The sequence below is a fragment of the Argiope bruennichi genome, chromosome 3 (assembly GCF_947563725.1).
Source record: "Argiope bruennichi chromosome 3, qqArgBrue1.1, whole genome shotgun sequence".
Classification (NCBI taxonomy): Eukaryota; Metazoa; Arthropoda; class Arachnida; order Araneae; family Araneidae; genus Argiope; species Argiope bruennichi.
Window position 1 is genome coordinate 104,419,271 of NC_079153.1, and position 27,588 is coordinate 104,446,858.

Here is a 27,588-nt window from a genome sequence, read left to right on the forward strand (position 1 = left end):
ATACCTAATTTCATACTTCAAAGCTGCATATTATATTAAGTTTAAATTATAAACTAAGGCCCCAATAATAGAGAGACTATTTTTAAAAAATAATTGTTTCTTTCTGAAAGGAAAACCCTGGATTAAACGAGCCACATTTTCCTGTATTGTTTCTTCGTGTAGAAATTTCTTCGTGAAGGAATTCAAGGAGTTGAAAAAGAATCTTTGCTTTCAGAAACTAAATTTATTCTTGCAAATTTTTTATTACAAATACCTGAAAATAAAAACTTATAAGCGTCGTCTAAGAAAATCTTTTTGTTGCTAAAAATAAAATCACGGTCATAGTTGCTTTCCTAAACATTTCACAAGGGCAAGAAAGCTTGATAAATATTAATAATTATTAAATGATATTCTTAACAATTCTGAGTATCGATGAATAAGTAGAATTTTTATTTATTTATTTGTTTATGATTTTTAAACGAATGTTTTTTTAATACCTTAGTAAGCAATTTGACAACTATTCAATAAAAGTGACATATTCGGATTCATAGTTTACTCGTTCAAAAGAACTATTTAAATCAATAACTAATAAGACTAACAGACTAGCAATATCAACAAAAAAGATAGATGATTGTTTTTAAAGGTTATTCAAACACTTTTGCAATTTTATCATTTCAAAAGTGAAAAATTGCAACTCCTAAGAAGCATTTTGATATTATATAATACATGGAACAGCAACAAGAAAAATATAATTTATATAACTTAAAATAAAACTATTTTCGTATACTTATACTCATAATATTATTGGTGTTATTTTTTTACAAGATATGGATTATTTTATGGTTGTATCGCTTTGTTTTCTTAACAATTATTTCTTATACATAACAGAATCCCCCCTCCCCCCCCCAAAAAAACTAAAATTTATTACAATTCCGTCTCTACTTATAGCTTTATAGTTAATTTAATTTTACTTTATAAAAAACATAAGGAAAACATTATTAAAATCATGCATAATTTTTTTCTTTAAAGAATTTAATATCGTGGTAGCTATGTCATTCATTTTGAGACTGAAGAAAAATAGTTTAAATGTATTTCCAAAGCATATGCTATCAATTTTCAAATTTTCTACTTCATTGTATGAGTAGTGGTGAAAATTGTGATTTCAATAATGTTTGTTGTGATATATCATGAATTGTATCCTGAGAAAACATCAATAAAATGTTTTTCTTTTGTTATTTCTCTCTATACTTCGTGAGCAAGAACATTCTTTTATCTCTTATTACAGATAAAAAATATAGTATTTCTAATGCAGCAAGATATACAATTCTATGCTAGACAAATAAAAAAAAGACGTTTCCACTCGACAATGATGAAAATGATTAGTAAATAAACCAGCACTCAATACTTACATCTTAAATATTTATTGTTCGGAAGGGATGAAACAAGATAATCACATGTTTATACAAACGTTCATCTAGTTAATCTCTTTGATGAATCTCATGGAAACATTCCTCTTGATCTTAGGCCACTGGTTCAATATTTGTTCTATTCTACTTGTACTGTATGTGTTTGGCCCAAAGAATTCTTATGTTGTATAGTCAGATATATGATAGCAATCAATACGTCTCCGAGAAGTAAAAATTGTCGATAGACTTTTGCAACAGATTGTGTTTTATTCTAGAATTTCCTATAGTCTGTGTTCACAATAAAACTTGGATAGAAATATGAGTAATGTAGATGTTAAGTGAAATCAAACTAAAACACAAAAAATATATCAAAAATAAGTTGTTGAAATTTAGGCAATCAACTTACATTTCTTTAGAATTATGATTTTTATTATGTGTTAATGTTTATTGTGTGTTTTATTATGTATTATCAAGATCGGCAAGGCTATATAATTTATTTAACAATGACTAGGCTTCTTTTTTATAAAGGAAGCAGTTGAGAAGTGTAGAGTTTCTGCCCTATTTTTAAAAAAAAGCCCTTTAAATATTTTTAACAAAATTGTCTCAGTATTTTAATAAGGATAATGAATCGAATGAAGTCGATTCTCGCAATGTCACTACTAGATGACCGGTAAAATAAAGCACGTCACCAAACATGTAATAAAATGCTTTACTTATTAACACTCTATGCAATGGGTTGCTACTTAAAAAATTTTCTTTTTCTTTTATTATTCGACGCTTGTTTATATTTTGTGCTAACATTTTGAGCACTAAAATACCTGAGTGTAAAATGTTTGGCTGCAATTGTTTAAAAAAATTAAAAAATAACAAAGAAACATTCTTAATCAAATACATATTTCTATTTTCCATATGGTTCATTAAAAGCATACATAGTAAAAATGCTGGGGGTAAACATTTAAGCTTCCCTCTCACTATTTTCTGTGCTCATTAGACATAAATTATTTTCCACTACTTCACTACATATTTAGTGTTTAAATAAAACATTATTGTTTATATATAGGATACAGAGTCTAACATTATAGTGCAAGCGTTGAAGAAAGGTCCGGCTTATAGAAAATAGCATTTGTTGCAGTTAGGACGTGAAAGCGAAGAGTGATCACTGCAGAGAATTTTTGCTGTAGTATTAAACAAAAAAAAGATACACTAGATAAATAATAGAAGAAAGACATAGCAAATAGAATAAAGATTTAATTTAATAATAATCTATAATAGCATAGCAAATCATTTGTACAAATAACACTATTACAATTTGCGCAACAATGGAGATTGGATACGGTATCGACATTTGAAGTACAAAAAGTAAGAGTTCAAAGGACTTACCATCTAAAGCAGTACAATATTCAAATATTGTTACTAGTTCAATAGTAAATTTTTATTCAATTAATCCTGTGTTAGTAAACAATCCTCTGCAGTGATCTTATTTGTATTTAAGAGCTGATATTCTGTGTAGTCAAAACTAATTTTTATGTTTGCACTATGGTTTTAAAATGATTTTGAATTTTCTAATAAAAATTTAAAGTTTGAATACCATACTATTGGCGCAGCATGGCCAAATATGGCCCTTGCGCCAAAAAATCACAAACTAACTAACTAACTAAAGTTTGAATGATTGTTCTGATAAAAAAATATAATGAGAGTTTTTCTCAAAATAAATATTTAATTTATTAAGCTGGGAAAACTTATTGAAATTTTTCTTTCCTTTCAACTGCTTTTAAAACAGAAATTCATAAACTTTCTTCAAAGCCTTTGCCTATCATTTGTCTTAATTTCTAATATTATATTTTATATTAATCTGACAATTTAAGTGAACATTTATATATTATAAAAAACAGAATTGGTAAATTTATTTTGGAAATGGGGGCAATTTTATCAACTGTCTTAAAATGAACCAAAATTCTCAAAAAAATAAATAAATAAATAAATAAACTATAAAAATTTTTTACACATCACTATTAACTCCTTTCGGTACAGAAAGGTATGCAAAATTATTTAAAAAATAAATATTGAAATACTAAAATCTACGAACTCGAATTCATGAAAAAAAAAGGTATTTACAATTTCAACATAAAAGTTAAAATTCCCTTGGTTTCCAATGTTTGAACGTTAGTTATGTGCAAGACATTTTGTACATTCTGTAACTATTCATGCTTGGGAAGTAGAGAATTTTCCTTTCATCTCTCGTGCGAAAATATAATGCCTAAAATTCCACTTCATTATACAATTGAGTGGATTTATTAATAAATGTCTTCACCCCCCTGCAAAAAAAAAACTCTCATAACAATCCTTACGGAATTTACATTTAAAAAAAACCATATCATCAATCTTCAAGGTTATATTAACCTTGAACATTTGTTCATAATCGACAGATGTGTCATGTATAGAAAATGAGCATAAACGGATTTATTTCTACTTTTAAGTTCACCCCTCTGATTATTCTCCATTTACAAGCCCCTTCCTACTCTAATTTTATTTGCGTTAGAAATATTTAGAAAAGATTTTTTTTGTCAACTGCGAAATTGTTTAATCTGCGTCCCCAAGAATCCAAGTTACTTTCAAGAAGAGTTTCAAGATCTTATCTTCCTCATTATTGCTATAATCTAACTAAAGTGGTGCGATTGGAGCAGGCTGTTCGTGATTTCTTCGAGAAAAGAAATTTGAATTTTATCCTCAATGAGTCTTCAAGGGTTGTTATAATTTTCATATGTTTTTCAACTAGTCTTTTATTAACCAGAATACAGACAGAAAGCAGAAACGTTGTATTATGGAAATTTTCATACATGCAATTTTTCAACTCTGTCCTAATGAGTTTCGGCATCTGAACAACATTTTGACATCTGAACATTTATAAAACAACCGCAAAAAACACGTGATTTTTAAAAGTATGCAAGAATTTGAAACAAAGACAAAGTTGTAGATTGATAACGTTGTCTCATTTTTACCCATATTTCTGATGCACTGCAACCAAGTTATATTATTAAAATGAAATTTTATATACAATTTGAATCTAAAAGTGATTTTGAAATATTCTTATATGTTGAATTAAGTAAAATAAGTAATTTTTACTTTAGTTTGAATGATTGGGAATTTAAATAATTTAAGTTAATTATTAAAAACACATGTTCACCAAATTTAAAACAAAGATTAGTCAATTAAAACTTGTAAATTACTTAAAACGTGCAAAGGGGTTTTATTGAAAGCTTTCTGTGTACTTTGAACTCATTTGCACCTCTAATACGTGTTTCAAGTACATAGTAGGGGATTAAAAGTTTTTTTTTTTTTTTCAAAAACCAGCAAAGATGTTTAAGTTTACGTTATATAAATTTAATTTTCCACATAATTGTTTTCAAAATTTTTCATTTTTCGAATTGGAAATATCTTACAAAAATTGGAAATTGTTGTACCTATCACTCAGTTAGACGAAGATTCTCAAATTTAGCATTTTTGAAAAAAAAATCTCTCAGAATTTATATACTTAATATAGAAATTAATTTGTATCATAATTTAAGATTTATTCTTTTCTAAGAATTTCTATTTAACTTGCTTAAATAGTTAATCCCCTGATTAATTATTTTTCACGTTAATTTATGGCTTTAATTATATTTTAAATCATGCATTTTTTTAAATCTTTGAGATTAAAAGTTTTTAATAATTGCAAAGCCAAGCTGTACATACATTAAATGTCGGTGACAAATTAAATATGCCTTTACTGTAATCCCTTTTCTGACATTTCGTTTTTCATTCTAAAATCCGCTTAGCTAAGAAAAAAAAAGAAGATAAAAAGAAAAATTTCCGAGAAGACCGAATCAAATTCCCTTACATTTGGTATCTTTTAATAAATAATTTCTTTGAAAAAAAAATTCCAGCAGGTGCGCTTATTATTCTTGCCAAGAAAGATGTTTTTGGTGTTGCCATGGTAACTGGATGGTACGGAATTCGTGAAAGAGAATCGAGTTCAGTGATCCAAAAAAGATGAAAGTTATTTTTTAAGGAAAGGAAATTAGCGAGAAGGTATGAAAATGACCTTCCCCTTCGAAAAATTGATTATGTGTGCAAGACTGAAGATGCTGTTTTCATGGCTTTCTGGAGAAAGTTGAGAAAAAGTTTGAAAGTTTTTTAGAACATTCCAAAGTTTTCTCATCAAAAAATTGGAAATAGATAGCATCTTAAGCTAATACAGCTATCAAAAGAATATTTTAAAGGTTTAAATATCAGTGATTTATTTCAAGGAATTTGAAGCAGTTTCAAATCAAAAATTGATTTTGAATTCTTTTAGAGAGATAAATTTTGGTTTTTAAAGAAGAAGGTAAATACAAATTTCATAACTAATGTTTTTGAATGAAAAGCTAATAAAATTGATGGTGATAAAGTATAAATCTATTAGACTGCGTTTATCAAAAAGGCATTTTTATTAATTTCAATTTGTTTTAAATTATGTTAACTTATATTACAAATTACAGGTGCCTCATTTCACTAACTTTATAATAAATTGACTAAATCTAATAATATTATTTACAATAGATCTTGCGTCAGAATACCTTAGACAATTGGCTTTGGAAGTCATTAATAAAATCCCTAAATGTGACATTAAATTGTATACTGACGGCAGCAAAATCGACAATTCTGCAGGTAGTGGCATCTATATTGTAACTCCACAGTCTAGTTTTTCTCTATGTCAGCGAAATCCAGACTTCTGTTCCGTTTTTAGAAGCGAACTTTTAGCAATCGATGAGGGACTTTTAGCATTCGATGAGGAAAATTTTACACGAAAATAATTACAAGAACCGTTGGATTCTTACTGATAGCCGCAGCTCAATGGAACACCTTAACAATTGGACCTATGTTGGAGATAAAGCAAGTTTGTCTATTTTTCAGAAGTTTAAGCTGATTTCACTTCAACATGATATTCATTTCCAGTGGATCCCATCTCATGTGGATCTACTTGGTAACGAAATAGCAGACAGACTTGCAAAGAAAGGAAGCAGCCTAGCGACTTCATCTTCTGCTGAGCTCACACACTTAGAACTGTTCTCTCAGGCGAAATTCCTAAATAAGAAGAATTGGATGGTCCCCCCTACTCATGATTGGTATAGGGCCAATAAGCCGGGGCAGTCCTTAAATATTCCTTGTGATAGAAAAACCAACACTTGCCTGTCGCACCTTGCCAGTGGCCACCTTAAATGTCTTTTCTTTTCTCAGGGTGAAAAATTTTACCCATTTTGCCCGAAATGCTGCCAGCATCAGGCCTCTGCTGAACATATTCTGGACTGTTTAGGATTTCATTGGGGAGAAATTTATTCTTCTCCCTTCCTCGTTTTTGACTTTCTTCTTGTCAATGAAATTTGAAATTATTCTTTATATTTTAAAACACAAAAAATAAAGTTTTTTCACTAATATTCAATTCGCTAAAAATTCAGTATAAAGATCTATTGTAAATAATATTATTAGATTTAGTCGATTTATTTTAAAGTTAGTGAAATGATGTAATTTGTAACTTAAGATATAAAATACTTGTTTATTACAAAGTGCGCAAGTTAAAAGTTTAATAATATATTATGATATATTTTTTATAATAAGAATATATTTATTATAATAAGCTGCTTATATTTATTTGGATAAACATTACGCATCTTAACCTTTTACAAAAATTTTAAAATGTAATTTAGTTTTGAAATTAAAATCGAAATGTGCTTATCAATTTATTTGAAATTATTGACACTGTAAATGATAATCAATTTCAATTTTAGAATAAAGTAAATGAATTTTAGTATATTTAAGATGAAATGAATAATATACATGATAGCTTTAAACCTCAATAATTTTATTATAAAAATTGGCAGCACTAAGCCAAAAACGAATGGAAGGGAAAATAAAAAAATTCGTTAAAAGATATATTCAGAAATCCTAAGTTAATTTTATATGTTATGACAATTTATTGCAACAGTGAATATTTCGTAAATACTTTAAATAAAGATATAAACATGTAAATGCTAGTGGCGTTTTCACAAATAATACAAACACTTCAAATCATTACTGACCATCAAATATCTGCTTTAAAAATATTTAACTTCAGAAAAAGATATGTTTATTCAGAGAAGAAATCTACATTTTCTGAGCTAATGAATAGCTTCTCCTCTGAAACAATAAATGATAAACAATACAACTAAGTAAGATAAACTATTAAAAAAATTATATATAAGCATATCCTTGTAAAAACAATTAGTTAAAAAGTGCATAAGTGAAAGACATTCGGCTCATATTAAATAATATAACATGTTTTTTTTCTATTTTCGCTAGTTCCTTTTTCCATTTTTACTAAAAACTTACCCTCCCACTTTAATAATGGAGTTAAAATCAATAAACTACTATATTTTTATTCAACCTATACCATCTACCGCAAAACCTTCACTTTCCAGACTTATAATTAACAAAAAAAATACTATTATTTACGTCAGAAATCAGAAAATTAATAAATTGGACTATATAATTAAACTATGAAAAATACCAATTCATACTATACCGTTCACTGTAAGAAGCCCACTATAGGATTACGAATGAGGTAAAGTAATTTATTCGCCAGTGAAGTGCTTCCTGTAGCGTGTATAAGAGGTTAAAAGCATGAGAGGAATAAAGTCTAATAAAACAACACTGTGGTCTTGTTGACTTGTAGCGATACATGTACTCTTGCTAGAGGCTTAATAGATAGTGTCTTTAATTTCTCTGTACATGTACTTGGCCAAATGGAACCATTATTGTACTCACGCAAACCACTTGTGGGACTTCGTTAAAAAGCTCTGTTTGATAGGACAATATGGTCACAAGTGTGAGTGACGTCAATGCGAACATATATATATATAGGGCTATTTTTGTCTCTACAACATGGATAGTTTTGTATGCTTATATAGTGATAATATAATATATTTACTTAACAGAATGAATTATTTAATGAAATATCTAATAGGTTGTTAACTTAATGCATATATATATATATATATATATATATATATATATATATATATATATATATATATATATATATATATATATATATATATATATATATATATATATATATATGTTAAATCTGATATCGTTACTAAACCTCCTCTCTCTTTTGTAGTGCCAAAACTTGGAGATGAGGCATGATTGTCCAGATACTTCTGTCGGTACTTAACCCAATTACAATACAATGAGCCCCATCAATAAATGAGCATTACGTTGCATCAAAAGTGGTAAATGAAGAATTTTCATATTTCAAAAACTCATTAGTTGAGTTAAAAGTTTAAATAGTTGATTATTTTACACTCATTTATATCAGAAACTACTAGGTTATTTGATTTTTAAACTTATTCAATTAATTAAATGAGATTAGTACATTTTAAAATCCACAGTGCGATTTAGTATGCTTTATATCCTAATATATTTATCTAAAACTTAAATAAAATTTCATAAATTTTCAGGGGAAGTGTAAAATTTTCTGTTATATTTATTTTTGGGTAAATATATAATATTTTGATTGATTATGATTTTTTTTAAATATCTGAGAACTAAAAAGTAATTATCATTTCAATGTATCTTTTTCATTGAATAGAAAATAATAAAATTAATAAAAAGAAACTGAGAAAACGAATTTCAAATAAAATATAAATAAAAGTGTTGAATGTTACAAAAAGATGTAAACTGAATTAGACCATGTGTCCTTAATTAATTTTAGTTTAATCATTATTAATTAAGCTTTGAATTCAGATGTACCTTCCTGTATCATGGAAAGTTGACCCAGATTTGATAACCCAATTTTTTCCTTTGAAATATTTCCTTTTCTTCTACAACTGTTATTTTCTTTATGAGAGAAGTCTTACTATTATCATTTGTTAATAAATAAAGACTTTCAGTTCCATAATGATTTCTTTAGCTCAGTTTTCAATGCGATACATATTTATTTTTAACAAGTATAACATATTCACATTGCTCAGCAATAAAGATATTCATAATATATTCATGGAACAATAAACTCTCTGTCAGACATTTCCAACTACAAAATTCCTGTTTTGTACCAAAACTTTTATTTATTCAACTTGCATAAACTTTCCAAAGTAATGCAAATGGAAACTGTTGAAGAATAAATTCACAGTAATGCTAGTCCTTTCTAAGATTCACCGTTAAATTGCATTATAATTAACTTTGCTATTGAGTCCCTGTTTGACAAAGCTCTCAAGGGAATGCTTAATTCAGAACATTAACCACCCATTGACGTCTTTCAAGGCGTGCAGTTGGGAATTTCTCACTTATCCATCTGAAAATGCGAAGGAGAATTTCCTTGCTGAATGTTAAGAAGGCTACAAAATCTTTGCAATCCACTATTATGTTAATATCCATCTTATGGTATTAGAGGATAAATTACAATGTAAGGAAAATGTTGGTGGAAAGATATGTCAATTATCCGTCTTTTCTTAATTTTAATTGGTGCTCTTTTCAAATGACAAGTTTCTTTAAAGTTATTTTGAATTGTAAATATTCAGATTGCTTTTATGGTACATGCTTATGAGTAAATCTGTCACATTGTTAATTATGTAACCATTATCAAGCCTGCAAGAACTATGATGTGTAGTAGTTCAATAATAATAGAAATCAGTGACTGGGATTTAACAGGAAAGTATTAAAAAATGAAGAGATCAAATTAAGCAATTTTAAATGCCAGAATATTAGAGACATTTAGTGGTTGAAGAAAGCTTTGGTAATCTATGTCGAATTTAATGATATGTCGTTTTCATCAATAATCTGTTTACAAAAATTATTTAACGGTGGAATATGAAATTAGTACTTTTGATGTAAGTTAATGATGGGTGCCAAAGTTGTTGTAAAAGCATGTATACAGACCTTCTAGAAAAGGAACATTATTAAAAATTCTATAAAAGTATGATTTTGTTATGCTAGTGGTGGAAATTAATTTTATTAAATGCCTTGATTTCACGAGTTTTAGTGTCGTGACAGGGAAGAGTATCGTTTCAAACAGTTTTTAAGAGTTAAACTCGCATTTTATTCAAGATGAAGGCACTTTGTATTGAAATTACACCCTTGAAGATCTCCTTTTTAATGAAATGAATTATTATCTTTTAATTTGAGCCACCAGAAGATTAAAACAAATGATTTTTTCAGATCGATTGTAAAGTTGATCATTCCTATATTCAGCACTCATCCTGTGATAAAGTATGAAAAATGAGCAATTCTATCTGCAGAATATTTACATTCATAAACAATTGTGTTTAACATAGAGAGAAATATTATCAGATTAGTGGCACAATGGATGTGTCCTTAAATAAGAAGGAAAGGGAATAGTTTTTAATTTCTGAGAAATATTAATATAAACATCAAAAAAAGCTTTTAATGTTTCATTTTTTTACTAAGAGATCAAAATATTCAAACGTATGTTGTGACATAAAAAAGAAAGAACAAAACTGTACACAGGATATATAGAGAATGAGAGATTAGAGGAAAGATTGTTGTCTCAAATTTTAGTGTTGAGTACTAATCATATTTATCACTGCATAAAAAGAGTAAAAGATAAAGAATATAACATAATTGTTTCAAAATAAAAGAATATTTCATATTTTCTGATTCACAAAGGGAGAAAAACATTTGATTTTTTTCCCACTCTAGTTCTTTACTTGCGGTAAATGGATGCCCCCCCCCCCCTCCATCCAATGGCATTGAAAAAATTAAATGATCGACAAATTACGACAGCATAGGCGGAAAGTATGTTTAAATCTTAAGGATCATCATAGGTCATGGTACAACCCTACTCTAAGAGCTGCATCCAGTCTTCGTTAAGGGGATAGCCAACCCCATATCATTTGTATATCCACTAGGATGACGTGAATCTACCACCACAGTGGAAACTACTCATTTCCATATCTGAGGTGCCCTCCAGAGGGACTTTCCATGCAGTTATAGATAATTAAGCATTTTTACTCTCCCGATTCAAGGAAATAATGATATATATTCCTCTAAAATTGAGTCGCAACTCTTACTAAAGCATTTTATTAAGAAGCTGAAACATACATATAAATGAAACTTCAGTCTTAAAATGCAAATTTTCTTTTGAAATTCTGAAATTGCCAGCAAAACTGCGTCATAAGAATACCGATTTAAATCTTTCTGCAAATGCTAATAATTTGTATGAATTCTGCTAGGAAGTAATACGCAGATTTTACTTAACAATGTCTAAAAGAGGTGCAAAGATGGAATGCTCTCACATTTAGCAGGAAGCTCGAAATTGCATTATTTATCTACCATTGCATGAAGGGGTGGAATCAAGAGAAATGAATATATTCATTTCAAGGAAATATATGGTGCACGATGAGATTAACTAAGCTGGCTCTACATTTCAAAATGCAAAGCACCCTGTTTGAGCACCGAATATATCTCAAACAGCAACGATTACATTTCTGGTGCGTTCGTATAAATATGTGCAATTCACAGAATTTCATTGTAATTTGTTTGATGACATTTTCTAAATTTTTAATACTAGAAAAGCTGAAGCTGAAAATTATAATTTTTACTGAGGTTATTAAATTTGGAAACGATGAATAAATAAATGATAGTTGCAATTTCTATTCGTTTAAAGTATAAATATATATTTCGCGGAAAGTGTGTTAATATGTCTTCATATCTATGAAATATATATTTCTATCATTGGCATATATATAGCACTGAATTAATTTCAAAATTTACAAATTTCGACAGCTTCAATTCTTCAACCGGATAATGTAATGTTTAGAAATATCTGAAAAGTCAAATAGCATGAAAATTGTTACAAACACTGTAAGCTTAAGGTCTGATATTATATTCTTTCAAGTATTTCAAGTTTGTTTAAATATGTTTAGAAGAAAACATTTGACTAAAACCATATCATGAGAATATGGGATATAGCAAGTTTTTCCAATCTAATTTGATGATATTTACAAGTAGAATATTTGGAGAATGATTCAATATAGAACGTTTTATTGTACTGTTCTTCTGCAATAAAAATGCTACTAAAAATGTATCAATGGTACCAAAATGTATTTTATAAATAGTTTACATCAACTGTTAGTGCAAAATATAATTAACCAGAAATAAATCAAATTTCTGGTTATTCTCTTTTGAAATTAATATTAAATTAATCGGACAGATTTTATAACTGGATAACCAATAATGAGAAATATTTCAGAGAAATGTCAGATGATTACTTCTTGAAGTTGAAGATTAAAGGATTAAATGGAACAAGGGATTAAATATTTGGACTTTTTAACAGCAGCAGATGTAACAGAAAAAAAATGAATAATCACATTTCAGCAATGTAATAGATGGAGATTAAAACTCATGTCAGAATAAGATTATTTAGGATAAAACCTTTGCTCAAATAAAAAAAAAAACTTTGAAGCTTTAAATAATCCGAATTTAAGCTCAAGGGTGACTTTAATTCGTTATCTCATTTGAAAAGACTAGGGAGCAAAGTTTTAAACATAAGCTAACATATAATGATGAGAATTAAAGAAATTTTCATGACGTTTGTTTCTCTAAAATGAATTGAAATTTCTGCTATGCAAATTTAACACGATTCATACCAAATTTCGATAAATGTCATAATTATAAGTTGAAGAGATCGCTGTAAAACGGCATTTGTTACAAGCTTGTTGTGAATTTTTGTCGATGTCCTAAAGATTGAAATGCAACTCTTTCATTTGGGCACAAATCCAGAACTTTTATATTGTAGTTTAGAGGTAGATCACTAATTTAAACAATTATATTTCAAATTTTACTAATTTAAGCAATTTTATTTCCACAATTGCTCTTTCTATTTAAATATTTTTTAAATATTTATATTTATTTTAAAATGAATATAGTGCATTACAATACTCTCGTTAAATTGTTTATTTGACTTGGTATATAATATTCACCCAATTAAGTTACGAACAGTGAAAATAGATAACGGAATGTTTGAAGTGTTCTTTAAATAAAATTATTGATTATTTGACGAAGATCAATTAATATATAAATAAATAATCAAAATTTATTTAAAACAACACATTCCAAAATTCTTCTTAATTGTTCATTTAGAGTTTTATTTTGCTAAAATGTAATCTTTCCAAAAATTGTACTAATAGTGACCCTAAATGAATGGCATAATTAAGTGAAGTGCAAAAAAGGCTTTATTAAGTACGCAGAAAATGAATCATGGGAATTTGAAATAGAATAAATGGATTAATATATCAACAAATTAATCTATTACAAAAAGATTTGAATTTGTGATTTGTAGGATGGGGAGATGTATTAATACGGTTTTGGGCACACATGACTTATTACTTTCTAACACTAAAATATATTAATGACGGTAAGGCATAATATAACATTAAGACATTGATATCAATGATACTTCCCCTTGCAAAAAAAAAAAAAAAAAAAAAAAGGCTTTGGTGGTAGGTAGTTGAGTGTACCTTGTTGGTGCATTTTCCTTTCACCTAGATGTAGCTTCGTCTGAATCAACTACAGTTTATTTTTAAAAAATCCTGAAAACATTCCTAAATGAAAGTTCTTTTAACGCCTAAAATTATTAAGCCAAAAATAATATTTATGTTCATATATCCTAAAAAAGGACAAGGAAGAAAAAATAAATGTTGTTAATAATTTTTAAAAAGTCGAGTTTTTGATTGAAAACCGATTTTATGAGTCGCAGAAACACTTTTGCATGCACAAAGAACTGTTAATACATAAAAGCAAATTCATATTACGACACTCTGCTTTTAGAACTGGCTACAAGAAAGCGAAACTTTTTTATCCATATCGATTCAAATTGCACAATGAATAATAGTTTTAAAATATTTGAAATAATTCTTTTTTTTTTTTTTTTTTGCCCGAACGGAAATGAAAAACCCGATTTTAGAATGTGACAAAATCAGTAGAAATTTAATTTCACCAAATACAACAATGTCTGCAATACAGAAAGCAAATAATAAATGAATTATAAAAAAAAATCTTTAAGTATTAGCTAGTAAATTTTTTTTAATGCCAATATCTTTCTTTCAATGGAACTGCTACACAAGGAAGGATTATGGTATTAAAATCCAAGCAATTTAACATCACTTGCAGTACTGTTAATCAAAAAACTAAATATTCTTTAAGTTCTTCATTCTTCTGGTTCCCTTTTATGTTCATTGATGGTAAATAAACAACTTTCAATATCTCTCGTGTTTTCTGGTGTTGTCTGGTAAATAGATAACAAAAAAAAAGCATACTGATATATTCATAACGAGAACTTATTTTGATTATAGAAGAAGATTGCTAAATTAAGATCGTCTAAATATTTTAATAAAGAGTGGAAGAGAAGCAATTTTAATAATAAGAAAGTAGTTGAATTATTTTGTAGTTCACTTATTTTCAAAATTATGAGAATTTCTTAAAACTGTACTTTAAAGTAAAGAAATTAATAAATTGAATTTAATTTTGTATTATCAATGCAATTAAAAGAACTGTATCACGAATTAACCAATGGCTGTACAAGCTGGGCCACCGATATTAGATGTATTTACTGATTATTAAACTCATAGTAGCATATAAAGTATTAATTCAAATATAGCTTTTTATCCACTGCATAATTTCTTTTTTCTCACCTTCTTCCCTTCCCTTTCCTCCATGTAAGTTATAAAAATAAGAAGTCTTCGATTTAGTATTTTTTTAAAAAAACATGATATCTTTTTATTATTTTATTTCCTACTTTTAAGGTTTTTAAATTTTAAATGTATTATTAATATTTTAAATTAATTTAATTATTTAAATTAACTATTCTAGCACATCAGTAAACGTAAAAAAATTAGTAAAAAATTTAATCTTTAAAAATGCAATAAATTAAATTAAAAAGAAGGGCTTAGAAAACAAATCTACAATACCAGAAATTATTTTTTAGGGAAAGAAATCTATTCGAAAGACAGATTTTATGAAGCACATATTTAAGAAAATAATCAAAATGAAACAAGAGAAAACAGATTTTCTTTACTCACTTTCTTAAAGACTCTGTTCTATCACCAAATGCTTTCTAAGGGAAACGTTACTGCATTGTAAATCAAAACTGCCTTAAAAGACTGTTAGATTTTCTATCTCAAGGGACAGCAGTATATTATCTGGCTTAAAACTAAACTAAGTGCAACAAGAAAACTAAATAGATAGCAGTAATTAAAGTTGAGAGAAAGCATAGCAACACTGAGTGATTTCCGGGCCTTATGGAAGCTGCAGTAAGACACCATGTCCTGTTCTTACACAATTACTATCTTTCACGGGTCTTCAAATTTGATAGCTTTTCAGCCGCCAATTATTATTGAAATTTTATTGTTCTCTTTCCATCTCAAGGTTTCAGATTCTAGTGTCGTAAAAAAGGGCCATGAAACGTACAGTTATTAGAATAAACTGAGTTAGATTTTATTGCACTGTTTTTATTACAGACTGTACTTCGAAAATTCGTATTTAATGAAATACAATATAATCAATATACCAATAAAGGGTAATTATTGAAAGAGATTGAGAATTATGGTGTAATTAACATGTGAAAAATGGATAATACGCAGTGTGTGAAGATGGTGGTGACAGTTTCCATGAAACACATTCTATCTATGGTTATTGATGACGTAGATATAAATATTTAAGACATTCGTAAACAGGAATTATCGATTTAACATATCATTAACTTTTTCATGAAGAATAGTTGGGAAATAGCATGCTCAAAACATTCTTAGTTACTTAAAGTAGTTTTAAATTTTCGTCATTAAGAATAAATACATTAACAATAAAGTTGCATATTACGTAGAAATAACACTTAAAAATTTTTTTGGAACTTTAACTTAATGCCCATTGCCAGATTATGATAATCAGTAACATAACCCCAAACTGGAGACGGGAGTCAAAATGACTCCGCGTTGTTCATTAGCTTTGATAATCACGTGGTATTTTGTCTTTAAATATAATCACCTCCTCAGTACCTATGAGTTGTTCTTTCAGCAGTACGTTGGCAAAAGTCTAGGTTTGAATACGTGCATATAATCGAGTTACTATTTTTTAAAAGTTTATGTTGTTATTTATGATGTTATTGACTCCATGTCTCTGAAACTGCTTTTAATATGAATCATACAAAAATAACAAAGAAATATTCTTAAAAATAATAATTTAAAATATTGAATTCTTTATTTTTTTGTTTAATTCTAACAATTATTAATATTAGTGTAATTCCGTAAAATCTAAAGGAAATAAATACTCATTAAAAGTTGTTAAGGTTTTTCTTGCAACATCTTTCCAACACTTAATATTATAAAGTTTTTATTATTAATATTTTTGGTAACTACATGATTTCGAGAATGTGTTATTTCTAGTTCTGTTTACAAAAGAGAAAAAAGAAAATTATACTAAAGTCATTTTGACTCCATGTCTCAGGCCGCGTGAGAAAATTCATGTCTCCAGTTACGTGTTCAGTTATACACCTTGGATATCCCCATTTAATATTTGTTTCCTCTTTTTTACAAAACAAAAATGTATATATGTAATTTGAAAAATTTAAATATTTCGAAATAATAAATGACAGTTTATCTTTTTATTCAAATTATTAACACAGTTAAAATTCTAATCTGCAATATAACCGAGTACCTTTTCCTCAGTACTATCAAAATTTAAGACATAAAAAAAATGACAGAAATTTCTAGATGAGGCATGACATATTTAAATTTGGTATGTCAGAGAATTCAAAAGTGTAATTACATTTGAAGTTCCATATGAATACTTTTCACTTTTAAACTATTCTTCATTTCACTCAAAAACATTATCAGCTATTGATGCACATATAAAAGTGTTCTTTAAATAACATCTTACATAACATTTGCTTTACAAGTAGGTAGCTGTGTGAAACAGCGTTTTTATATTGTTTGAAATAATTATCTAAAGGTTATTTTTCAGCAACAGTCAATAAAACTATAAATTAGTTTCGAAATAAATGCTGAGATCAAATGAAAATTTTCGCTGAAGGAAATCCACAAGACCAATAACATTTAAAAACTAATTTACAGAATTATAGAAATCACATATTGATGAGAATATCTAAAAAGTATTGAACAATTAACATATTTTAGTATTGAAAATATTACGTAATGATGAATGCGATTTCTTTAATATGATGCGATTCCTTTAATAAAATGTGATTTCTCTGATAAAATGTGATTTCTTTGATAAAGTGTGATTTCTCTGATAAAATGTGATTTCTTTGATAAAATTTGATTTCTTTAATAAAGTGTGATTTTTTTAATAAAATATGATTTCTCTGATAAAATGTGATTTTTTTGATAAAATATAATTTTTTCTTTTCGAATGTAATTTCTTTAATAAAATGTGATTTCTTTGATAATGGGATTTCTTCTCTTCGAATGTAATTTTTTCTTTTTCGGGAAAATTTTATTTAAGTAATTATTAAATTTATAATTAGTTGTTTCAAAAATAAATTTTAAAAATTTTTGAAGGCGTTTTCCTTTGTAATGAAAATTATCTTACCTTTTGCATATGAATATTTCAATCTAATGGAACAAGATTTTATTTGGATTCTATTGTTCTTCTACCTAAGGAGGGACCTTGAAATAAATAAAAAAGCATTAGTATAAATATATTTATATTCGAATTTATTTATTGCATGATAAAAATAAGAAAGATAAATACATAAAAAGCAGGTTTCGCGAATTAGAAATTGAAAAAAAAAACATATTATGCAAACTTGCTTGATCTAATTAAATTTAAATTTAAACCCAAGAACTTAACACATACTGAATCAAACCAATTTAAGGTACCCTTTCAGTATTACCGAGGGAATTCATTAATAATATTCTAAGCTTTAATCGTATTAGAAATATATGATAAACTACGAGGTAGAATAAATCCTCTTTATTTATGCTTTAAAACAGTTTCTGCATCATTAATTTTTGCAAAGTGATGCATTTTTACAAAAGAAATCTGGAATTTATTATCTGAGAATTAATCAAAAGAATTCCTGATTTTGAAACGTTTGTCTAGAAGCATGAACGTTTTAAAAAAGCTAATTAATTAAAAATTCTTTCATATTTTATTATAACATTCAAATATGTTTTAAGAAGTAATAAAAATGAACGCGTAGCTGTATTTTTGTGTATGTATGTGTGCGTGTTGGTCTACTACAAATCAGACCATTTGAACTTAAGCAAGCAAATGTGACACATATATACTGCGGAGTTTGCAAAGGTGTACCTCACAGCGATTTTTTACGAACTGATAAAAAATAATTTTAATTAATTAAAAATTAAACTAAATTTTTTTAAAAAAAACTATAAATTTTGATATTTTTCGAAAATATTATTGCACAAAAATAAATTTCACATTGTTTAAAAATATAAATATATATATATTAAAATGACGTTAATTTCAGTTCAGCCTTCTAATTATCAGTAAGATTATTAATTTAAAATGTCCATAAAAACTTTAAAAAATCCTTCAAATAATTTAACTAAAACTTATACACGGAATAAAATTAAAAAACAAACGAACATATTTTAACTTTAGGGATTATCCTGAAATTACAAGAGGCTTCTTTGAAAATGTCCTATGATGAATCCTATTTATGTACAAAGGAAATTTTGAAAAGGATGTATCGGTTCAGGTACCTTTCTCATCATCTGTCCATGGTTCAAAATTAAGAAGTCCATTCCAAAATATCCTCAATGTTGCATTAAAACATGATGCTAATATATGATTACATTAAATTAAGCTATACTAAACCTATATGTTTGAAAATTGTTTTTTGAAGTATTCAATAATCGAATTAACTTTTTTCCCGCTAAAGATAATAATTTTAGTCTACTTGAAAGTTTTCACCATTTCACTTTCCTGTGTCATTATTACGAATAATTAAAGTGAGAATATATATATACAATATTTCTGAGAATATACATTTAAAATTTTAAACCAGTTAGAATAGAACAAAACACGGTCACTAATTTCGAAATGAATTAATATAAATACGATGACATTAGATTGACACTTAAATTACAATTTAAAACGATACAAGTGCATACATCGAAAGTTGATAACACATCATTTTGAACTCAATAATATAGAATTTAGCTCTCTTCTACTATTTTAACAGCTTTAACGTAAACAGAAACATAAATTACACATTTTAAAAGGATGTCAGTTAATAATGGCGTCAAACAAGAGTGAATAATGGTAACCCATAAATTTCTAATATTTTAATATTCAGGGTAGAAAATTTACTGATATTCAGTGAAGTAAAAAGTGAAATAAGTCCATATTCAATAAATAAATTAATAAATAATATCTTTTCCCTTTTTACCATATTCTCAGTTTTACTGAACTAAAATAATTAGTCGATTGAGAAATAAATTTGCTTGATAATAGTAAATAAATAATTATGAGATTAAAAATAATAAATAACATATTTGTACGTTGATATTCATTTCGAACACAAGCATACCATTCTAAAAATTTTATTACTTCTAAAGAAGATCCTTTAAATGCAGCAAGAAACATAAAAGGCAGTCTTAAAGAAAAAATCTAAGAAATTAATAATTAATATTCAGAAAGTGAAATTTCGATAATCATTACATTTAAATTTTTGGAAATAAAGGTGAATTAGCTAATATTTTTCTTAAATTTTGCATACAAGAATTTTTAAATAGAAACTTGGATTTAATGGAAATGAAAGTCTTACATTTGAATTCACTTGTATCAGCCATTCCCTTTTAAATATTCAGAGCCTGCCATGTATATAGGAAAAAGTATTATTATACCGGAACATGAGGTAATAAGAGCGGATAACAAGAGGTTATACTTTTCTAACAAAACCTGAATATGATTACTACAAGGTGTTCTTTACTAGTAAATTAATTAAAATAAACAAATATATCATATACAATTAGTGCAGTAGATAAGTACAGACACTGAAAAGTAACGTTACATGCTGTACGTACCCTGATAAATACAATGAAAATTTGGATGCAATATACTCATAAGCGACTAATCCGATTCGCCCAGAGGTACATACAGATTTTCAGAGATCGAAATGTCGTGCCAGAAAATTCAGGGAAAATTTTTGAGTACTAAAGGCCATCACTTCGTGGCCCTCAAAACTCTCTAAAACTTCTCCCACAGGAGTCACGTCTCGACTTTGGTAAAGGATAGCCGGCATTGTACCATTTCTGAACCTACTAGGGAGGCGATAACCAACCACCATATTACAAGTTTCTCAGCCTGAAATTTAAAGTGCCCCTCAGGAATGATCCAGTATATAAGGAAACGATCGGAGCACTTATAATAAGCTTTAAAAGGGAATTGCATATAATTTAGAGATTTATAATTCATGCAACTATTATCCTAGTTGCACACAAATGCTCTTAAATATTATATGATATTAATCAGTATTCGCAATGTTGTATAATAACGTTGAATACCGTATAATATACTAGAACATCGTGCAAAATTGCATTATAAGCAGTGTTACCTGTGTACGTAAGTGTAGATCGTGCTACTTATCAATTTGTCTTTTAATTATGACTTGCAAACTTTATCATCTGTAAGTTAAAGTGTTGTACATTTTATCTGGTACATCTGCTTCTTTTACTAAATTCATTGGTAAAAAGCCATTTGAAGCGAAACTCTTTTCTTGTGCAATCCGATGTTCAAATGTAAAAGTTTTTTTCTTGTAATACAGGGTAATTTTTGAAGTTTGTTGCATACTTTTAAAATTACTCTATAAAAATTTCTTCTTAATTATTGAACGCTAATGAACGACTTTATCTGAAGAATATTTTTTTCTTTAATTTGTTTTTTCAACACTCGCCTTTGTGTTATATTATAGAAATGTCTATTATAAATTTCATCCAAACATTTCATTTAATTCGTCATTTGAAATGGATATGTCATAATACTTTTCTATGGCTTATTATTCTTAAAGTATGCTTTGTGGTTTTAATCTATTTTGAAATATTTGCATCCTGTCTGTCACAGACGCAAAACGATTTTGCTTGAGACACTGTATTGTAAGTAAAACTATTTCATTAAGGGTACCTGTTTTAGTATAATAATAGTTTTTCTGCTATATTCTTTCTGCTATAGAGGTATATATTCAACATTTTATTTATGCATAAAATATCGCGTAACGTTTATATATATTTTTTTCATTTGTTTCTTATATAAATAAATAAATATATATTAAATTGACATGAGAATGAAATTTATCATTTATACAAACCATAGGTTTAATGTCTTGAGTTGTAAATAATTTGATGAAGAAGAAGACCTGATATATCGCCAGAAAAGTAAATATTTTGAATTTTACAAAACAGCCGAAAGTAATTGAGAACAAATGTGGGAAATGTTATTTCAAGAATGAAAATGTTGGGGAATTACAACCCCACCTCCTGTTTGATCTGCCCTTTGAAACAACGACCTATGGCCATTTCATATAAATATTCTTGCACTACAAGGCCCTTTTAATGTTTCCCACATGAAAAATAATTGATGATTTTACATTCTAATATAAAAAAAAGTTTCAGTTTTCTGGCATTTTTGTCGTCAGCCACATCAATTGCTTTCATTTTTTAAGTTAAGTGGCGGATATAAATAAAATAAGCTATGAGATTAAACAAGTATCTAAAACTATGAAATTAATTCCGAGTAAAGGATGCGTTATGATTCTTCCAAAGACATCCTGTTCCAAAAACGATATCCCATAGGTGTGGTTGGCTGGATATTATTATTCATTAGCATGCATTCTATTAGTTTTCCAAATTGTTAACCAAGTTACAAAACTAGGTTATGCAATAGACTTCTATTGGAACCAACACTGAGGCTTGATTAGGAGACAGCTCCACATGATGTTTCTTAGATAAACACCCTAACTACTGAGAGCCCCCCCCCCTCCTACTCCTCTCGCGATCGAATGGTGGAAAGCTGAAAGAACAGTTGGCCAATAGATTATCTAAAGAAAACAATAAATCGATAGATACAGCTGATAAGTCATATTTAACCATATTAATTTTTATCTAAAAATCTTACGTACATAAAATTAAAATCTTTTTTTTGTATTTAAATTATTTATCCCATTTTAACATTTTCCATTCTTAGATACAATTCATTTGTTATGGAACTAATCCTGTCTTTTTAATTCTAAGAAAATGAAATATTCTAGAATATATGTGGTTCTAAAAACCTTCCCTCGATATTGGTCACTTTTATTTCAAATTAAAATATTTGAAATTTTTATAATATTTAAAATGTTTTTATTTATTGCGGTATCCTAGAATTATACATAATTTATTGTTCAAACATATTTTTGAAATAATGAAAAAAAAATATGTAGTTCTGTAACCTTTTGGATGTTAAATGACTACTATGAAAATTCTTCCTTCTTTTTGAGTAAAGTACATTGACATTAATCTTGAATATATCAATAAATTATTATTTAAACAAAGAAAATATTTATGATGAGTTTAATAAAAACTATACTTTTTCTGCGATGCTAATTTTATCACCAAAACCACAATTTCTTGGGATTTTGAGTCACGTGAGGTCAATATTTTTGGACGAAAGTCAGACCCCTCACAGAAAAAATCTCCGGTTTGAATCCTGCCTGAGAGTGAGCCTTGAGAAAGTCTTCAGGCCGGATTTCATGTTTTTTTTTGGGGGGGGGATTCTTTTTGCATTAAACTTAATATTTAATTTTTATTTGATTTAAGTTCATTTGTATTTTAGCTGTAGCAGCAGTAGTGCTCTCTAAATGCAATGTATCTTTTATTAGTTTGATTCAGGAAATAATTATTTTAATAGAATTTCATAATGATTGTTTTTGGATTGATAGTTTTTTATTTAAAATAAGTTATATCAAAAAACTTTATAACATTTAAGAGAAATTCTGATACAATTGATAAAATCGTTTATAACAAATTTTAGAAGTTAAAATTCGAATAAAATAGTAGCATTTTAATTAAGAGACACTGCTTTTTATGGGGATAACATATGCATCTAGGATAATTTAGCAAAAAAGGCTCACCAAATTTCTTATGAAATTAAATTTAAACTATGGAGTTGCAAATCCAACTTCATCTTGGAAATGGAAAAAAAAAAAAAATTAAACTTTTTACTACCATTTCCCCTCTTTTTACATCTAGTATAAATTTTCCAGAACGTACTGAAGAATTACTTTAAACATCTTAATAAAAAAAAGCATGTTTCTACAATTAAAAAAATCAGCCAGTTTTGTTTCAATTAAATTAGAATTAAAAGAGCGTTCAAGATGCCATTGCATTAATTTAACGAAGAACTGAGCGAAATTTTATCGAAGCATTTTTCTATCGCAAATGTGAAATTAAAGAGCACATAAACTTCACAGTGAGAAAGGAAAAATAAATTGAAATTTCAGTAAAATATTTCAAGCCTGTTTTTGTTGATATAACAAGATGTGATCTTGTTACTGCTGATTCATTTATCCATTACGTAAGGTATTTTTAAATCCATTTTAGAAATTATTTTGCACTGACAGAGTATATGAAGAATTTCAATGTCACATAATGCTGAATTTCTTGTCGAGTAACCTGATGAGAAATTACATTTATATGACCGATCTATATTTTTAAAAAGAATTAATCCTCTGAAAATTTCTCAGGACGACCGAACTTTAAAAAATATATGTCTCTAATATATATTCTAGCAACTGCAATCTCTGGAATAAATTTAATAGCATGAAAGTAAACACTATTACTTATTTTAGCATTTAACAGAAATGAGGAAAATGAATTACTTTACCTTTATCACGATTAAAAAAAAATTCGCTGAAATTCAAGCAGAGAAATTTAAAAAATTGCAAAAGAGTAAAACGATATAGAAGATTCTAGTTGCTCTTCTTCTTTCAACAAAGATAAGCTCATTCAGTTAATAAGCATTTTTGCTTCTAAATAATTTTTAAAATAAAATAGTCTTTTAATAATAGACTTTTAAAATTTTTTGATTGATTTTATTTTTATAATTTTCAAATTTTGTACATATTTCATTATTCTTTAAGAATTAAGATATATGTCAATTGAACGTGCATACACAAAACACAAGAGGTAATTGTACTCGCACATGAAACTAGTAATATGCAAATTTCCTGGAAATTTTCATTCCATAATTACCAACAATATTCATTTAGAAATAATAGGAATCTTATCTTTAATTGTAAAAGATAAAAATAAGGTATTATTTTTAAAAGATTTAGTGAGAAAGACTACCTCGAATACTTAGAGTTCTAAGAATACTAAAATAACTTTTTTGTCACCCGTGAGTCAAGTAGGAAGATATCTTTAAGAGCAAAACATCTGTCTTTAAGCCTTGAGCTCATGTAAATATTTAGCTATTTTTATACTGATATTTTACTCATAAGTATAGTCTTGAGAAAAATGATGTCATTAATAAAACAAGCTATACGTTTAGAACGTACTAATATTTTTTATTTATATATTTTCTCTTTTTAAAATAAGAAGTTTAAAATAACTGAATAGCATAATTTGATTATTTCAGTTTTTTTGCTCGATTTTTAATTTTAAGCATAATTACTAATATTTTTTAACAGATTTATCTCACCTTGTTTAAAAATATTTTGCATATCACTCAGTTTATTTTTGGATTATAAAATTTTACAGAAAATTAATTTATATGTTAAGTAAAAAACACCACGAGTGATTTCAAAGTTTTTATTTTTTTATTTTTGACAAAAAAAAATTATGTTTTAAATGAAAGAAAGCCAGCTGAAAATTTATTACTGAATAAAATGTGTTTTTTTCTTTGCAAATCTTAATCTTCGCACATCAAAAAGTATTTAAGTAAGATAAGAATTTTATTGCAGGTTAATAAATATTTTGTTATCAGCTTATCACTAAAATAAATATTTTTTACTGAGTGTTACGAATTACATTCTGGAAGAATATATATATATATATATATATATATATATATATATATATATATATATATATATATATATATATATATATATATATATATATATATACAGGGTGTTTATAAAGTCCCGGACCCATTTTGATGTTTAATAACTCGTAAAATAATAAAGATATAAACAAACTTATGGCATTTATTGAGGGAATAGCTCATATATTTTCCTTCTCGGGTTTGAATATTTTTACTTTTGTAAATATCGTCTGCACGTGTGGTTAATTTCAGATAATTTCATTTTCCAGTCTAAATATCTGTACTTTTCTAAATATTGTCTGATTATTAATTGCATTTTTCTCTCTTTTGTTTTTGGCAACTATTGCAATGTTATGTTTACTTTTGATGTGTTTGTTCTATGTAGTACTTTTGTATGTGATGTTTTATTCTAGCGGATATTAAGGAGAATGCATACACCACAAGAGAAAGCACAGATTTTATGGTGGTTCATAGAAATGAAATCGATAGTGCAAGCACAGAGAAATTTCAGAAGAATTTACCAAAAAGATCCTCCATCCAAAAACAGCATCTTGCGGTGGAAAAAGAATTTTCTAGAAATTGGAAGTATCGAAGATAAGAAACGTTCCAGACGTCCTTGCACAAGTGATTTTGATGTTGAGCGTGTCAGAGAGACATTTTTACACAATCCTAGAATATCTGTGAGATCAGCGGCAACATAATTGGATATCCCAATTTCGACGGTGTACAAGGTTATTAAGAAAAAATTAAGACTGCATGCATACAAAGTTCAAATTGTTCAAGTTTTGGAACCGAACGATAGGCCTAGGAGGATGGCCTTTGCAACAGATATGCTAAGGAGGATAGAAGATGCTGCTGATTTTCTGAAGAGCATAATGTTCTCCGATGAAGCATCCTTTCATGTTTCTGGCATTGTTAATCGCCATAATGTGCGCAAATGGCTCTGTGGATGCCGACATGCTTGTCGCTACCTGGCGTGAAATTGACTATCGACTTGATATTCTCCATGCGACGAAGGAGGCACACGTGGAAGTTCATTGACAAGGGTCATGAAACTTTTTGAGTCTATTTAACCATTTATGTTATTAATTTAAATCTATCTTTATTATTTTATGAGTTATTAAACATCAAAATGGGTTCGGGACTTTATAAACACCCTGTATATATATATATAATTCTGCAGCATCTGATATGTTTTCGTGACCCTTGCATATTTAGTATCCAAAAAAGTATCCAAATATGATCCTGCATCCAGTGACAATTTAATTTTCATTTCCATGTAAGCGCATTGAAAGTTAAAAATTAAGCAAATTTAATGCAAATTTTGGTAAGAAATTTTGGTAATATCAAAACTAAATTATTTAAAATTTAAATATGACTCAATTTACTTAAAATAAAAAAAAAGAGTGCTTCATACAAGAATTGAAATAAACGTCATTTTTAGTATGTTATACACTAATAAGTAAACGTTCTCATGCTCATTATCGATGTGAAAATAAAATATGGTAAAAATATTTTTGTTCATTGTCAATATCCCGAAATTTCTCTAACGGATAGAAATTAAATTAATAAATGTTTTTATCATAATAGCATGATTAAAATATGTTAGAAAATTTTAAAAGTCAATTATTTATAAAGTTAATTTATAAAATTAATACTTTCAACTCTTATTTTGTTAATTAAGGGTTAAAAACAGTTCTTGTTTGATTTCTTTTATACAGGAAAATTTAAAATTTTAATATTTTTAATAATTGTATTTATTTATTGATATTTGTCCATAGTTTTATTATTCCGAAGCAGATATACCATCCTCAGAAACTCTATTGCATTTTTCTTCCTTTATACCCTGAACTTCTTTAGCAATTCAGATCATGGGGCAAACTCAGATTGCCATCAATCACTGTTGCGTCAGGTTCATCCAACAGTATCTTGTTTTGTACGGAAAGGCGTAAGAAAACTGCCAAATGCACACTTTCTACCAGAATAACAAATAAAGAATGTGGAAGTTTATATTCAAGAATACAATTTCTCCTTAGGATTTACACTTACATTGTGAAAATTTTAACTTTTACATCTAATGTTTGAAATGATTATATAATTTATTTTCTGATGGCATATAACTGAAAATTTT

General features: G+C 27.4%; 1 protein-coding gene across 3 annotated transcripts in view; it reads right to left on the minus strand.

The window, feature by feature from the left end:
* LOC129964010 (G-protein coupled receptor dmsr-1-like) overlaps positions 1–27,588 on the minus strand; it is a 90,701-nt gene that overhangs the window by 38,316 nt on the left and 24,797 nt on the right. For 2 of the 3 annotated variants that reach the window (XM_056078664.1, XM_056078663.1), the window contains exon 2: positions 18,003–18,079. The exons of the other annotated variant lie outside the window; for it this stretch is intronic. The gene's annotated coding sequence lies outside the window, so the exon portion shown is untranslated. The remainder of the gene's footprint in view (positions 1–18,002; positions 18,080–27,588) is intronic. 3 annotated transcript variants of the gene reach the window in all.